The 15,885-nt window shown below is 35.4% G+C and overlaps 1 long non-coding RNA gene across 1 annotated transcript; it reads right to left on the reverse strand.

The window, feature by feature from the left end:
* Positions 1-80: 80 nt before the first annotated feature.
* LOC129927393 (uncharacterized) lies at positions 81-8,118 on the reverse strand. Its single transcript, XR_008779007.1, has 2 exons — positions 5,869-8,118; positions 81-572 (listed from the first exon to the last, which is right to left on the reverse strand). It is a non-coding gene; the product is annotated as an uncharacterized LOC129927393 (long non-coding RNA).
* Between the last annotated feature and the right edge of the window lie 7,767 nt (positions 8,119-15,885).

The raw sequence follows: 15,885 nt of genomic DNA on the forward strand, positions 1-15,885 counted from the left end.
TTACGTGTAGTTGACCAACAAGTCAGACAAAACAAGTACATCAGTTTTTAACTAGTGAAGAGATGTAGTCAACTCTGATGAACTATTCAACATGTATTTATTCTGATAAAAAGGCCACAGTAGAAGTCTCTGTCACTAAACACGTCGTTACCCTGGAGTGTTCTATCGCTAACTGATTTTCCGGTCTCTAACCCAACATATCCCAAACGTCACTAGTCCCGTTCAATATGCGTCTACTATGGTGCGTCGCTAAATAACTAAAATAACTAACCTATATAAATAAGGTGTCTAACAGATTCCTCCCCCCCTTGAAAAAAAAATATGTCAATATTTTTTCACTACTGTCAAGTCTTACAAGGGCATTTTCAATTTAAGGGGAAGACCACAAACATAAAATCTTGATCTCTTCATCTTGACATCTTCATCTTGACAGTTCCTCATATTCATGTCAATGTTCATAACAGTTCATAACATTCCAGAATCATCTTCATTGGTACACAGTTCATCATGGAGGAAAATGTGGCATCTTATGGGCATGTCCTACATTACAAATGTTCTTCACTGGCAGTAATCTGATAAAATACAATATTTCAAAAAAACAATTATAAACTTTATTTACACATTCAATAAATTTTTTTTTTCTTACCACCCTTTTATACGCTTTTGTCCATTTTTCTTTTATACTCACCCTTTTCCATAGAACTAACTTTCGTCAATGATATATGAAATGATTCACACAAAAAAAAAATATCCATACTTACTTTTAAATGCTTAACATCAAATTTACTTATCTCCCTTTTCCATAACATGTAAATTGTGCCAATATATTAATATATATATATAATCATAATCATCATCAATATAATCATAGTTTGTTTACAAACTTATTTCATTTCAATGTCATTCTAGACAATAGATCAGCTACAATATTCACAGATCCACTAATAGCTTTCACTTCAAATTTATACTCCTGTAGTGCTAAGAACCATCTATAAACACGACTGTTTTTCATGCTCTTTTGCTGTATATACTGAATAGGTTTATGATCAGTTAATAATATGAATTTCCTTCCTATTAGATAACTCTCTAGCTTAGTAATTACCCATATTACAGCTAAGGCTTCTCTTTCAATGACACTATATTTTTTTTCTGCCTCTGACAATTTTCTGCTTACATATAATATAGGATGTAAGTTATCATAGTTCTGCATTAGACAACCACCAATAGCATTACCAGATGCATCAGTTGTGACATAAAATATTTTGTCTTTATCAGGTAGTCTTAATATTAGTTCATGACTAAAAACATCTTTAATTCTGTCAATAGCTTTCACACATTCCTCATTACAAACTACTTTTTGAGGTTTTCCTTTTTTAAGTAAGTCATTTAGTGGATTCACTATTTCTGCTAAGTTCTTTATAAACTTTCTGTAATAATTTACTATTCCTAATATGCTTTTAATTTGTCTTTTTGTTGTAGGTATTTCAATATTAAGTACTTTCTTTATGTTATCTTCAATAGGGCTAATCATGTTGTTATTTACTTTATGTCCTAAGAAAATTATTTCCTCCAATCCTATTTCTACTTTTTCTGCTTGAATTGTAAGTCCACTTTCTTTTATTATTTTGAATACTTCTTTTACATCTACCAAATGTTCCTCCCAACTATTATTAAAAATACATATGTCATCCAAATAGCAAATAACATTTTCTTTGTTTCCAATTATCATGTTCATCATTCTATTAAATGTGGCAGGTGCATTTACTAATCCAAAACTCATATAATTCCATTGAAAAATACCATATGGTGTCACAAATGCTGTGTAAGGTTTTGCATTTTTTGTTAAAGGTATTTGCCAATAACCTTTAGTTAAATCCAATTTAGTAAAAAATTTTGCTCCATTTAATTTATGTAAAATATCCTCTATATTTGGCATTGGATATGGGTCAAATTCTGTGATGTTGTTAAGTTTCCTATAATCAATACATAACCTTATATCTCCATTCTTCTTTTTGGCTATCACAATTGGTGAAGCATACGGAGATGTTGATGGTTCAATTATACCTGATTCTAGTAAATTGTCTATTTCTTTCTTTACTTTGTCTTGTAAATGTAGCGGTATTCTATATGGCTTAAGCTTGATAGGTTTTGGGTCTGTTACTTTAATGTCATGTTTAATAATATTAGTTTTTCCTGGTATGCTGGAAAAAATTTCTTTGTATTCCTGTATTATTTTAGTTATATCTTTTGACTTTTCCTTAGTTAAATTATTAAGATTAATCTTTTGCCAAGTTTGATTCTCTTTTGTTTCTATTACAGGTATTTCCTTAATATCATTTTCATTATGATTTTCATTTGTTATTATCATCAAGCATTCTTCTCTTTCTGAAAATTTATTTTCTATTTCCTCCTGAATGTTTTGTATCAACTCATCTTCTCTATCATGATACAGTTTCAAATTATTTATGTGATATGTTTTAATTTTCCCATTTATTTCAATTTGATAATTCACATCACTAGTTTGTTTTATCACCTTAAATGGACCTTTCCATTGTTTACCAATTTTATTTTTCAGGTCATTTATCAATATTAATACACTGTTTCCTACTTCTAGTGTTTTCAATTGTCTTTTCTTATTTAGATTCTCATGAGCACTTTGTTTGTATTTCTTATTGTTGTTATATGCTTGAGTCCATATTTCTTTCAATTCTGTTGTGATTGTTGTTTCACTGTCATTATTTAATTTATTCTCATTGTCTATTAGATTTTCTTTAAAAACATCTAATTCATCTCTGGGTTTTCTTCCATGTATTATTTCATATGGTGAAAATTGTGTTGCTTCATGGATGTTGTTTCTATGAGCAAATAGTACATAGTTAATGTAATGATCCCACTTGTTCTGATTATTCTGAATTATCTTTGTTAGTGATCTTTTTAATGAACCACCATATCGTTCACATAAACCATTACTCTCCGGGTGATAAACCGAAGAGTATATGTGTTGTATATTGTATTGTTTAGTCCATTTCTTAAATTGTTCTGACTTAAACTGAGATCCCTGATCACTCAATATAATTTTAGGTATACCATGTCTTGTAATTACTTTTTGAGTTATGGCATTAATGATATTCTCTGCACTTGTATTTGATAATGGAATTGCCTCTGGATATCTACTAAACATGTCTATTACTGTTAGAATGTATTTGTTATTATTTTCAGTTTGAATTAAAGGACCTATTAAATCAATAGATACTTTCTGAAATGGTGCTGTAGGTTCATCCATTTCTTGAATAGGTGCTTTATTCACTAAGCTTTTGTTAGATCTCTTTTGACATATGTCACATGAGTTTATGTATTTGTTGATTGTTGCTTTCATTTTGGGCCAAAATACTTGTTTTGACAAATTCCTATAACATTTCTTTACTCCCCTATGTGCTGCTAAATTATTATCATGTGTCATGATTAAAACATCTTTCCAATATTTCTGTGGTAAGACAAGTTGTTTTATTTTCTTGTTATCATTACTTGTTTGTCTAAATAATATTTTATTCTCTATACAAAATTTCTCCATTGGATTATTATTGTTTTTATCTGATATTCTTGAATAAATTTTCCCAATAATATTATCATTCATTTGTTCTAATGCAAATGTGGGTGTTGTTTCTTTTTCACTTTGAGATATTTGTGTTTCAAGACTATTTTGTGTTTCATTTTCTATCTCTATTTCCTTAACATTTGTATTTTCTATTTGTATTACATTACTGGTTTCTTTTTCTTTATCATTACTAATTACATTTATTGTATTTTCCTGTTTCTCATCTTTTTTATCCATTGATCTTGTTATTACCATACTTGTTATATTTTGTGTTTCTATGTTTTCATGATTTTGTCTTATGTTTTTGTATTTGTTTTGCCAGTCTTCTAATTCTTTTCTTGAACATTCTTTAACTCCTTTTATGTTTCCTACTAACATATCATATCTCATTTCTGGTATTGCAATGCCATCACAATAACCAGTGAAAAATGGAGTTTCAATGTATACCCTTATAGCTTTAAATTCCCTTACAGTGCCATCTGCTAATTCTACTTTCTTAGTAAACCCTTTATACCAATGAGGTTTGACAAATTTAGTTTTTACTGCCAAAGTGTTACAACCTGAATCCCTGATTAATTCCACCGGAATTCTATCTACAAACCCTGGGTACACTGCAAAATTGTTCCTATTTCCTTCCATGAAATATACCCTATCTGTACCTTTATTTTTGTATTCCCTACTGTAACTCCTATTTCTATAATTTCCCCTGTCATTCCTATCTCTACTCCTATATCTACTGTTATTTTGTTCATTGTACCTATTTCTACTTCCAGACCTACTATTCCCTCTTCTACAGTTAGCTGCTATATGACCCTTTCCTTGACATTTAAAACAGGTTATTTCACTATATTTTCTATTTCCACTACTTGATCTGTTTCTATTTCTATTTCTATCAACATTTTCTTTGGTGTATCCTATTAAATCTACTTTGCTCTTATCCCTATCAGAAAATGGTTTATTTGGATAGGCATTTTTGTATACTCTCATTATCTCTGTTATTTCATCTATAGTTTTTGGGTTTCTTTCTCTAATAAAAGATTGTAATTGAGGATCACATTTATTTACAAAGTTGTCCACTAAAATAAAATTTTTTAATCCCTCATAAGAGTTTGTCACTTTTTCTAATTTTACCCACTTATTGAAAAAATCCTTTTCCATATTAATGGTAGTTTGGGGTTCTATTCCTAATGATGGTATATTGTCAAAGTATTTCTTTCTAAAAGTTGTAGCATTATGACCATAGGCATTTAATAACTCTCTTTTTAAAACCTGATAGCTATCATCAATATGATGGTCATGATTTTGGCATATTGTTAGAGCTTGACCATGAACAAAGTCTATCAGTATTTCAGACCATTCTTCTTCAGGCATATTAAATGTAGACATTTTTGCCTCATATCTTTTCAGAAAATCACCAATGTCATCCTTCTGTTCATCAAAACTTTGTATTTTTCTCTTTAGCCATGTCTGTGAATTAGGGTTGTCTCTTTGTGTGGTAATATTATTTGAGTTATTTGTGTTATTTCCTTGTTCAGTTTGGGCTCTGGCTTGTGCTGCATCCAATCTCATCTTCTCCATTTTAGCTTCATGTTCTCGGTCCTCTTTTTGCTTCTCATATTCTTCCTTTCTGATCCTATCTTGTCTCTCTATCTCTTGTCTTTGACGTTCTGTTTCCTCCTTCACAACTTGCTGTACATAAGCTGCTAAGTCCTTTCCTTTTAACTCCATGGCCTTTCCATCCTGCATAGCTGTTTCCTTAACCTCCTTAAGGTCCACATATGATGATGTAGCCATTGTATTTTATATTTTATATATATTTTTACTTAGCCTATATTGGTTATGGCTATACTTTAAACTTATTTTATATTTAGGTTTTTCCACACTTTTATACAAATTTTTAAATGTTATGTCTCTATCTATAGATTTAGTAAATGTATAAATCTAGTCTGAGTTATTATGGTTATATTCAAATCTGTATATTAGGTCCAGTATTACACACAAATTTAAATCTAGTATATTATAGTATGTATAATATTACCATTTAGATCTAGTTATCAAGAGCACTATGACTTTTAGATCTAGTATGAATAACTATGATCAATTTTAAAATCTGGTATGACTGAAGTCACAGTGAAGTGTCTAGAGTAAATTCAAAGACTGTCTAGAGTCTAGATCTAGAGTAGATTATGGTTCTATTTAACCATACGAAACAAATATGTGTATACAATGTCAAATATATCTTCAACAAGATACATATATCTAGAATGTACTACCTTCATTCATCTTTCAATTAATAATATTTCAAATTAGAGTCTAGATGATTTAATTGTACCAAAGAGATGTACAACAATTTGCAGATCTAAATTTAGCCAGACGATAGTGTTTGACTACATAGCCAGTTTCGGCATTATTCTCATGGCAAAATCATATTTGATTTTAACCGCTCAAACTAAAAATTATTTTAGTCTGATTCACAATGAAAGAATCCTACCCGCACTTTCTATCATTAAGTGAAAAAAAAATACAGATCTAATTAAATTAATAAAAATAAATAATTTAAAATAATATAAACAAATGAAATAATTAAATGAGACTATCACTATGGGTTGGGATGTGACAATATGGCACACAATGATAACGTCACGAAGTAACCAGGCAACAACGGATATGACGTTTACACAAACAAAACAAATTACAATCCTAAATGTATAATATAGCTTTTCATCTAAATTACGTCTTCTACCCCGACGGGTTTTAAGGCGCACCACCTGATTTTACTCAGGCTAACGTACCAAATTTAGACAAAATCTATTTCTAAGGGCAATCTAAACATATACTAATAAGAAAAATGGCACTTAGCTTTTGATAAGAAAGATCCCTTTGTTCGGACTCCCGAATATGCTAGATCACAACAAATTCCACTGCCTCTCTTCCAGTTCTGACTCTGTTCTCCGGTGCTACCAGTATCCCACGTAATGCCACAGATGTCCTGATATGCCACAGCAAAATGTTCCAGTTTCTTTGACGACTGTTGATGACCGTATGTGTAGTTCCGACGACTTTGTGTACACAGTTACTGACGAATAGGTTAACGGTTCTTCTGGCGATGACTTGACTTGTGTAGATGACTACTGACAAATAACAGTCTCTTGACGGCAACTTGATCTGGACGACTGACGAATAACGAATTTCTTGACGATGACTTGATCTGGGTTGACGAATAACGGCTTTCTTGACGATGACTTGATCTGGGCTGACGAATAACGACTTTCTTGACGATGACTTGATCTGGGCTGACGAATAACGGTTTTCTAAAATAGTTCACTGCTTCTGCTGCTACTCTGGTAGTACGACGAAGTTTGCTGTTGTACTCTGCTTCACTAGACCAAACTGTCCAATGTAGACTAGGTGAGACCAAGGTCACCTCCGACGACGTTCCGTTATACGACTAACGGTTTTCAACGAAATTAAGTGGATGTAGCTGTTTCCACAACTTCACTGCTAACAAGTCTAGGTATGGTCTAGACCGACGAATACTAGATATATCAATGTTCAGTACTGATAAAGATTACTTTACTAACCTTCCAAAGGTTAAACACAGTGACCGTTATAAACGTGGCAAGCAACCGGTTCAATGAGCAAACTGCTCCACAAGAATCTCTCCAAGGGTAAGACGACAGAGCGATTTCGATTTAGTTAGCTACCAAACTTGTAGTACTCACAATACTTCTGACAGCGGGCAAACTGTCCTTCTCGAAACTGACGAGGTAAAACTTGATACTCGACGTGGCTCCTACGACGAAGAAAAAATATGTCCAACAGGTTCACTAACGATCTCTCACCCGTTATGAATGAACGGTTTCTCTGGCTGTAGGTCGATTCAGCATATGAAGATCAGGCGTTGATACTATACTGGTTAAGTAGACCAGACGTTGCGATGATTACTGTCCTGACGAAGGTCACCCTGAGTTAACGGCTCGTTGAACGTACGATCAAGAAAATGTAGATCTAGAACAAAGTCACTCTGCGATACTGCTGTGTTCAGCCGTACTCCGATGAAATCTTATATCTTCGAGTGCACGACCCTCACCTGAGTAAACGTTCTGCTTCGAGGTCCGGTTCGATGTTCGGGCTTCGGGCTTCGGGGGTCGCCACTGTGATGTTGCTTATTCAGGCTGTCTTGAAGTCAACCAATTACTCTGCAATCGTTTGGGTGTAATTGTTCGGGTGTATTACGTGTAGTTGACCAACAAGTCAGACAAAACAAGTACATCAGTTTTTAACTAGTGAAGAGATGTAGTCAACTCTGATGAACTATTCAACATGTATTTATTCTGATAAAAAGGCCACAGTAGAAGTCTCTGTCACTAAACACGTCGTTACCCTGGAGTGTTCTATCGCTAACTGATTTTCCGGTCTCTAACCCAACATATCCCAAACGTCACTAGTCCCGTTCAATATGCGTCTACTATGGTGCGTCGCTAAATAACTAAAATAACTAACCTATATAAATAAGGTGTCTAACAACTATTAATAAAAAAAAAAATAAAGCCAAGAATGAATTAATCAAGATCTACTCAACAGTCATATGAGTCTATTTAAAACGTGAAACTTATCTAGCTCTAGACATTTACTCTAGAATCTAGATCTATTATTTTATAGATTGAGCCTAGCCCTAGCACTAGAATTACTAGAAAGTAGAATCTAGATCTAGATTAGATTAGATATAGGCCTATGCCTATATTATTATAATAATAGATTATACAATCATATAATTTTTTATAGATCTAGATCTACATCTAATCTTATATAGGCCTATTTATTACAGACGGCACGCTAATACAAAAAAAAAAAAATTAATTGCTCTAGATCTAGTCTAGTTATTAAGTTATGCATGTAAATCAATTATTTAAATATTTTATTTTTTAATCCCTGCCTAGTCCTCTACTAGTACTAGTATTTATAGTAATAATAATAACTAGTTAGTAGATCTAATTAGTAGATCTAGATATCTAGTAAGTAGTAGTTTAAGTTACTACTATTACTGTCTATTACTTACTATAGTATTACTAGTCTAGTCTCTAGTAGTATGAGTAGTAGTTAGTAGTAAAGTAGGCAGCACCAGCAGGCTCTACCTTTATCTTGGAGTCTTTCTGAGTAGGCCTATTTGGTTATAGATCTAGATCTAATATGAGTAACACTATAATTACGTTTTGTTTTTCTATTTTTTGTAAGTTATGCCAGTTATGGTTTAAGAAATTTAAGTGTATTATAGCGGTATTTATTAGTTTTATCTTACGAGCTTCTCTTGACTTTTTGGGGAGTTCGTAAAGACCGCAAATGTTTCAAGAGTGCTTTCCCTTAGCAAACCTTTACTTTATTCCCGCGTTGGACAAAGATGCCCAAAATACGGTAACCTGTGCCACATACGGCCCATCAAAACGTTGGAGAACAGAGTAGAACATCAGAATGTTTTTAAAACATCCATCAAACACATGCTTTGAAACTAAGATCCAGATCTAGAACTCTCAAAGACCATCTGACAGAAATAGAGAACGTTCTCTTTCACAACAAAGCGTGCTAACTAAGCTGAAGTAGGCCTAGATATTGTAATAACTGAAGGGAGGCAATTCAACTAGATATAGATGTTTATTTACACGGGGACACCAAAAAATACATAGAAAGGCCATCATCTTCCTTCAAGCCTTGTAAGTTCTTGTCTAGCCTGTCCAAGACACTCTTTTGTCGCACCTCAACTGCCTGACCTGCCACTGCACCTGCCAACTCCAGTATAACGTCTGCCTTGGGCACATCATCTTCATCAGCTCTAGACTTTGGCGGAAATCGTTCTCCCCTTGTAATGTCAACATCCTTCTTAGCCTATAGTATCTAATAGTGCGCACCTTCTGCACTATCTTCGATGGCGGTGTGCATGGCAAGGTTATACAATTGCCCCCTTCTAGGAACTTTTCGTCCAGAAAAGAAACAGTACAGTGGAGGTTTGACCATTCAGGTGGAGGTCGATCAGTGGGAGCCACAGACGGCATGGAGCGTATTCCCCGAAAAGTCATCTGCATTGTTCTCTGCGGCCGTTTTCTCTTTCTCCAGTTGACCAGGCTGTTCTTGAGACGACGACATGGCCGTTTGACACACAAAGAGATAGTGTCGAGCACTGTTTTCTTCAACACAGCCGTTATTCGGACACGCTGTTTCAGCAGATCCTCCCGACTGACGCCTCTCAAGGAAGCTGCAAGTTCACGTGCAGCCAAGTTGCAAATGAAGTTCGATGCGCCGCGGTCATCCTCAGCTAACATTCTCACGTCCAGGAGATAGGTCTCTTCATGTTCAATTTGAAGATGTCTTCCTCTTGTCTGCTCAGATTTAGTCTGGATTGAATGACATTCGTCTATGCCAATGTCGATGATAATGGCAGAAGTAGGCCTACAAATGCTTTGTTGGTGGTTTTCTTGGCAACCCCATTCTCTGGATGCAATTATCGAGCTTCGAATTTCTCTCGTGAGCACCAGCAGATTAGCAGAGGTCTTTAAGGTCCACTGCAAGTCTTAGACGCAAACCCAACGTTGTCTTGATCTGTCCGGCTCATTGAGGTACTCGTTGCAGGTACATAAGAAACAAAAGCTTCAGGCACATAACAGACTTCTCTTGTTTCTTCAATTGTCTCTTTCCTTTCAATTCGGTACATCCCGTTGAGATCGTCGCAGCAATCGTTGTCACGTGTCTCGTCTTGAAAATCACACCCGTAAGACTTGCCCACAACACAACCACAGACGGCGCTCCAATCGTGACCTCCGTGACCCCAATGTCGAAGGCGCCGCGCCAATCCCCAGCTTCTTAGCCTAGTATCTAATAGTGCGCACCTTCTGCATTATCTTGGATGGCGGTGTGCATGGCAAGGTTATAACAGTATGTAATCTAAAGTATAAAATACGAAGAAAGGTAGTCTCAACGTAACTAATGATTCAGAAACATTTTGCATGAAAAAAATCAACAAATTAGATAATAATAGTTTCTGCTAATCCCACTGAAAGTATTAATTACGAGGAAAACCGGAACAGTGACAATAAAACTAACACTAAATATTTGCTTATACGGTCACAGACGGATTTAGTCGCGGAACTTTTCTAGCTTTTCGCTGTGCAAAGTAGTGGGTTTTTTTCAAGCCAAGGTGAACTGTTAAATAATGATAGCCTCTTAGACTCGACAGGTCATAAGATGCTGTCTTTACAGAAACTAAACGGTATTTTCAAAACCAAAAATGTCATGTTAAGAGCTTACATGGTAATTAGTATCATATAGCCCATGTTTAGCCTAGATGCAGATATGGAGTAACAGTTCCTAGTTTTTGAGAACTGGCCTGGTTTTCGAAACTGAAGGTGAAAGGGAATCTCCTTTCGCGGGGCCCCTCTTATGCGCGGGACATGGGGCGGTTGCCCCACTTGCCACCCTCTAAGGCCGCTACTGGCCTTACTAATGAAATCGCAGCTCTTCATTTCGTCTCTTCATGTAGGCGTACCCCTCTACAACAGCTAACTATATCTTTCCTAAGAAATAGAGAATGACCCAACTGGGACTATTAAAGGGATAATTTCAGAAAAGATTTGTAGATTCTCGTGATTTGAAGTAGACCGTAGGTCTCGTGGAAATTTCCAATGCGACTCAACCTCTGGTCTGAGATCAGAGGCTTGGCTAGTCACGTGCGTGTGGCATCAGGCTGTGAGGAGCATCAAACTTTACCTCAGTTCCAATTCCCATGAGCTTTGGGGTTTAAAAAAAATCAGGATAATATACTGTAGAACTTATGACATTGGGGATTGGCCTGAAGACTTTCCAGATGATTTTCGAATACTGATACTTTTTTTTTTTTAGAAAGAAAGCATTTGAGGTTTATTTGTAATCTTTTTTGTCTGATTGAATTTTCGCGTACTAGCACTACTCTAACAATGAATGCATCTTATTTTGGAAAAAAAAGGAAATCTTTTTGCAAATTGTTTTTAGGGCATCATGAGGAGCTACCGCACCGGGCATCATATACCCTTGCTACGCCACTGTCTAGGACTATAGGGCCTAAAGCAGGGGTGGCCAAACTAAAGTGGCGAATGGCATGATTACAAGTGGCGCATTACACCCCAGATATGATACAAAGAAAAAAATGTCTGATCGTAAAAAATAATAAAGCCGATCTGAGGGGAATAGACTAATGGGTATATAACTAATTAGCTACTGTAATGTCATAGACCCCGATGGCTCCACCAAACCCAGAGCACGAAATGTGAAGAATATTGCTTCAGATTTTCAAAGTAATAGTAATTAGAAATAGAAAAGACCTTATTTTTCTAAATTATGGGCATATGTCCCTTTTTGTTTTAACCCGTTTTAAGTTTTGTTGTAAAATGTTTTATATGTTTCGGATGTTCCTTCAGAGTTCAATACAATAAGCTTCGTAGTCCAAACCTCCCGCAGGACGACGGGGGATGGGAGCGGGCAGGGTTTGAACCCTCGACCGTCGATAAATCCGAACGACAGTGCAGCGCGCAAACCGCACGACTTGGTCTACTACCACTGATTTTAACATTTTATTTAAATATTTAGTTTAATGTAAAGGATCATTAACTGCTTGACAATAACAATTGCGATTATTTTCTGTCTTATTCTACTATAATTGAATAAACTTATATTTGGTAAAAATGTGTTTTACATGTAATGAAAAAAACAAAAACAACTACAGCGACGCTTTATAAGAAATAGTCCAGTTAATTAGCATAAAAATTAGCTGATAACAAAAAATACAAACTAAATGTAATAAGATACAGGATGCTTCTACTCGGAAATGACCAAATATTTTCTAATTTGTATACGATTGCAAGTCCCTGAAACCTGGCAACCTTTTCGATCGCAGTTTAAATTAAGTCTACGTTAGGTTCTTCCCCCTTTTTCCACCAACTCTGCAAGAATATGAGCTAAAGACAAGCCGAAAGTAATAGTTGAATCATGAATAAAATGTGGGAACATTAATGGACCTCATTTACCAATCGTAAACAAACAACATTTAGCCACGCGATTCTATATATCTTCTATACAAATTATGTAATCCATAAAGGCTGTCAAGTGATACGTATTTTTCATAGTTTTATCAATATTATGACCTGGCTAAATATGTTTATTTACGATTGGTGAATGAGGTCCATTCGTTTACATTGCGTGTCTATAACGAAAAACAATATCCATTGTGAGCGCGATGTCTCGGATAAACAAAGGAGATCTTTTTCAGACATTATAGAAAACATGAAGTTGAAATAGAGGACAATGAGAAGGACAATGTCCTACTCTGATTTTCGTGTGGTCAAGAAAAAAGAGAAATCTCTGTCAAGAGGAGTTGTGAAAGTAGCAATTCTTGAAGCATCCTACGACATCGTCCTTGACCCCTTGTCATGTACCAAAAGTGATAAAAGTTTTGAAAAAAAAAAACAAAAACAGATCAATAAAATCGCTCTCTCAATGCAAACACAAGACACATTGAGGAACTTTCTCCTGATGTATTTGTATATGTTCTCTTTTCAGTTTCCTTGAATAAATCTGCTGATATTTGTGATGTCGCCGCAGTTACGCATTTTGTAAGAGAAATAGATAATTATTGAAACATCTTTGAAGGACTTATTGGCCTTGATTCACTCCATAAAATAAATTGAGAGCCCAAAATATTTTAGAAAGCAGAGTCATGTTTGGAAAATTATCATTTAAATTTAGTAAACTCTTAGGTGTCTGCAGTGATGGAGCACCGCCTATTGTTTGCGTGGTGCATCTGTATTAGCAGTAAAAACAAAATTGGATAATGTCAGAAAAGATGTGTAGGCCCTAGGTCTTGTGGAAATTTCCAATGCGGCCCAACCTCTGGGACTATTAAAGGATAATTTCTGAAAAGATTTGTAGATTCTTGTGATTTGAAGAAGTCCCATAAGGTCTCGTGGAAATGTCCAATGCAACCGATGTTGTCAAGTACCTTCGACAGATCTGCAATTAGAACTAATTGACATGTAAACCCAGAAACCCCTTCTTTGCTATTTCGATCGTGCAGACGGCCGATTTCTCATTTCCGAACTTTTTTTTGTTAGCGCTGAAACGAGCCTAACCCACATTACGTAGGCCTAACCTATACGCCTCACGGACAGACATCCTAGATTCCTTTTTCCGCCTTTAAAATGCAGACAGACATTCAATGTAGGTTTCGAAACAACTTGAAATATCCTACTAAATAATGTAACTATACCTACAAAGGGTGTCCATAGTCTCATAAAAAAGTTATAGTTGATCTAGCCTAGTCCCTGCCTTCCACTAGTCCTGTATAGAAAACATAGAAATTACCATTTTGAAAACTAAATCCGCCATCCTGAGTGGAAGATTTATTTAAAAAAAACAACTGATAAGATTATTTTCTAATTTTAAGAAGTCTTGTTTGGAATATAATATTTATAGCTTGAAATAGTTATGTTAACAAATTTAAATGCAATGATACAAAATACAATTTAGGAAATATAGGTCTGTTAAAAATTTAACAATCTTAGAATTATATTGACCCTTTTTGCTGGAGTTATCTTCCTTTGGATAATGACGTTTAGTAAACTTTTTGTAAAATGTTTTACATGTTTCGGATGTTCCTTCAGAGTTGAAGATAATTACTTCCTAGTCCAAACCTCCCGCAGGACGACGGGGGATTGGAGCGGGCAGGGTTTGAACCCGGGACCATCGATAAATCTGAACGACAGTCCACGTGCAAACCGCACGACCAGGCAGCCATCCATTTCTTGTTATATACACGTCATCCGTAACGGAACAAACTCAATAAATAAATGTATACACAATTTTACATTTGGAAAAAAAAAAGGTGGTGGTGGTGGGTGGGGTGTTTCTGATAAAAATAAACAGTACAACAGCGTATGAACAAATTAACGGTATGAACAAATTAACGGTATGAACAAATTAACGGTATGAACACATTAACGGGCCGATGTGTAATTCTTGTTATTTATACTTTGAAAGTGCAGCCTTAGTATTCATCATCATCATCATCATCATCATCATCATCATCAAACTCCATTAGAGTGAGGGCTTGAGAGGCTCAAATCCTCTCTTGCAAAAGCCCTGCTGTCTTGCGTAGTGCATAAATGTCGCCAAACAGGTCGAGAATTTTGGGTTTCCCAGACCTGTCGAGACGGAGATCAGCAAGTCTGGGGCAGTCAAACAGAATATGAGGCACGGTTTCCTCTTCTTCCCCGCAGCGGGGGCACCGTGAATCAAAATTTGGCCATAGCCGCGAGAAATATGAGCCAACAGGACAGTGACCTGTCCTGCACTGTGCTATAATAGCTTGCTCAGGCCTGGACAGCCTCCACCACGGGGAAGTGCGGTCAGGGCGCCTCATGCGCTCCCAGACTCCACGGGCTTTTTGGGACTTGTCCCAGCACTCAAACCACTTTTCCATTTCTGGTTTTTCTATTATAGCCAGGGCTTGATGAAAGCTTACAGCCTGATCAGTGGGTGGAATTTGCCCTCCCTGGTGGGCCAAAGAGTCTGCAATTGTGTTGCCAGCCTTAGTATTAGATATGTCTTGAAATAAGTTGATCAATAATTTATTTCTTTTTATTTGGGGTTCAATTAGTACAGTGTTTGGTAATGGTGAAATTATAACAGTAGTGTAGGCTTGTTTACAGTAATATTGTAGATATTGCCATGTGCTATTGTAGACTAAACCAGGACAACTCTTAAAGAAATCTGTATATATTGTTATATTTTAATATTTCTAAAAAAAATATATATTTGATTTACAGTTGAAGGAAGTTAACCAATGGGTGAAATGCAAACATGAATTTTTTAAATATTAATGTAACAATGGAGACTCAATAGACTTACATTTATTAAATGCTATACTACAGAAAAATGAAAGGTTTGCTTGTATTGCTTCACCATAGAAACATAATGGGCTTGATGTGGTGCATTATAGACATGATAGATTCGCATGATACATCTACATGTATTGATGGCACACTGCATTAGTTTTATTTGAATTTTTTATTGTAACAGTGATGGACTGCACTTTCAATCACAGGCCTCTTGATGTCCCAGTAAATATATAAAACAGCATAAAACGATGTGAATTACTTGCAATGAAAAAAAAAACAAAAAAGTTCAGCTATAAACTTATAAACTACATTGAAGAGACCATCAATACTGCAGAAAATGCCCCCCCCCCCCCCCCAATGAACTGCACAAGAACA

Source organism: Biomphalaria glabrata, chromosome 7 (assembly GCF_947242115.1).
Source record: "Biomphalaria glabrata chromosome 7, xgBioGlab47.1, whole genome shotgun sequence".
Taxonomy (NCBI): Eukaryota; Metazoa; Mollusca; class Gastropoda; family Planorbidae; genus Biomphalaria; species Biomphalaria glabrata.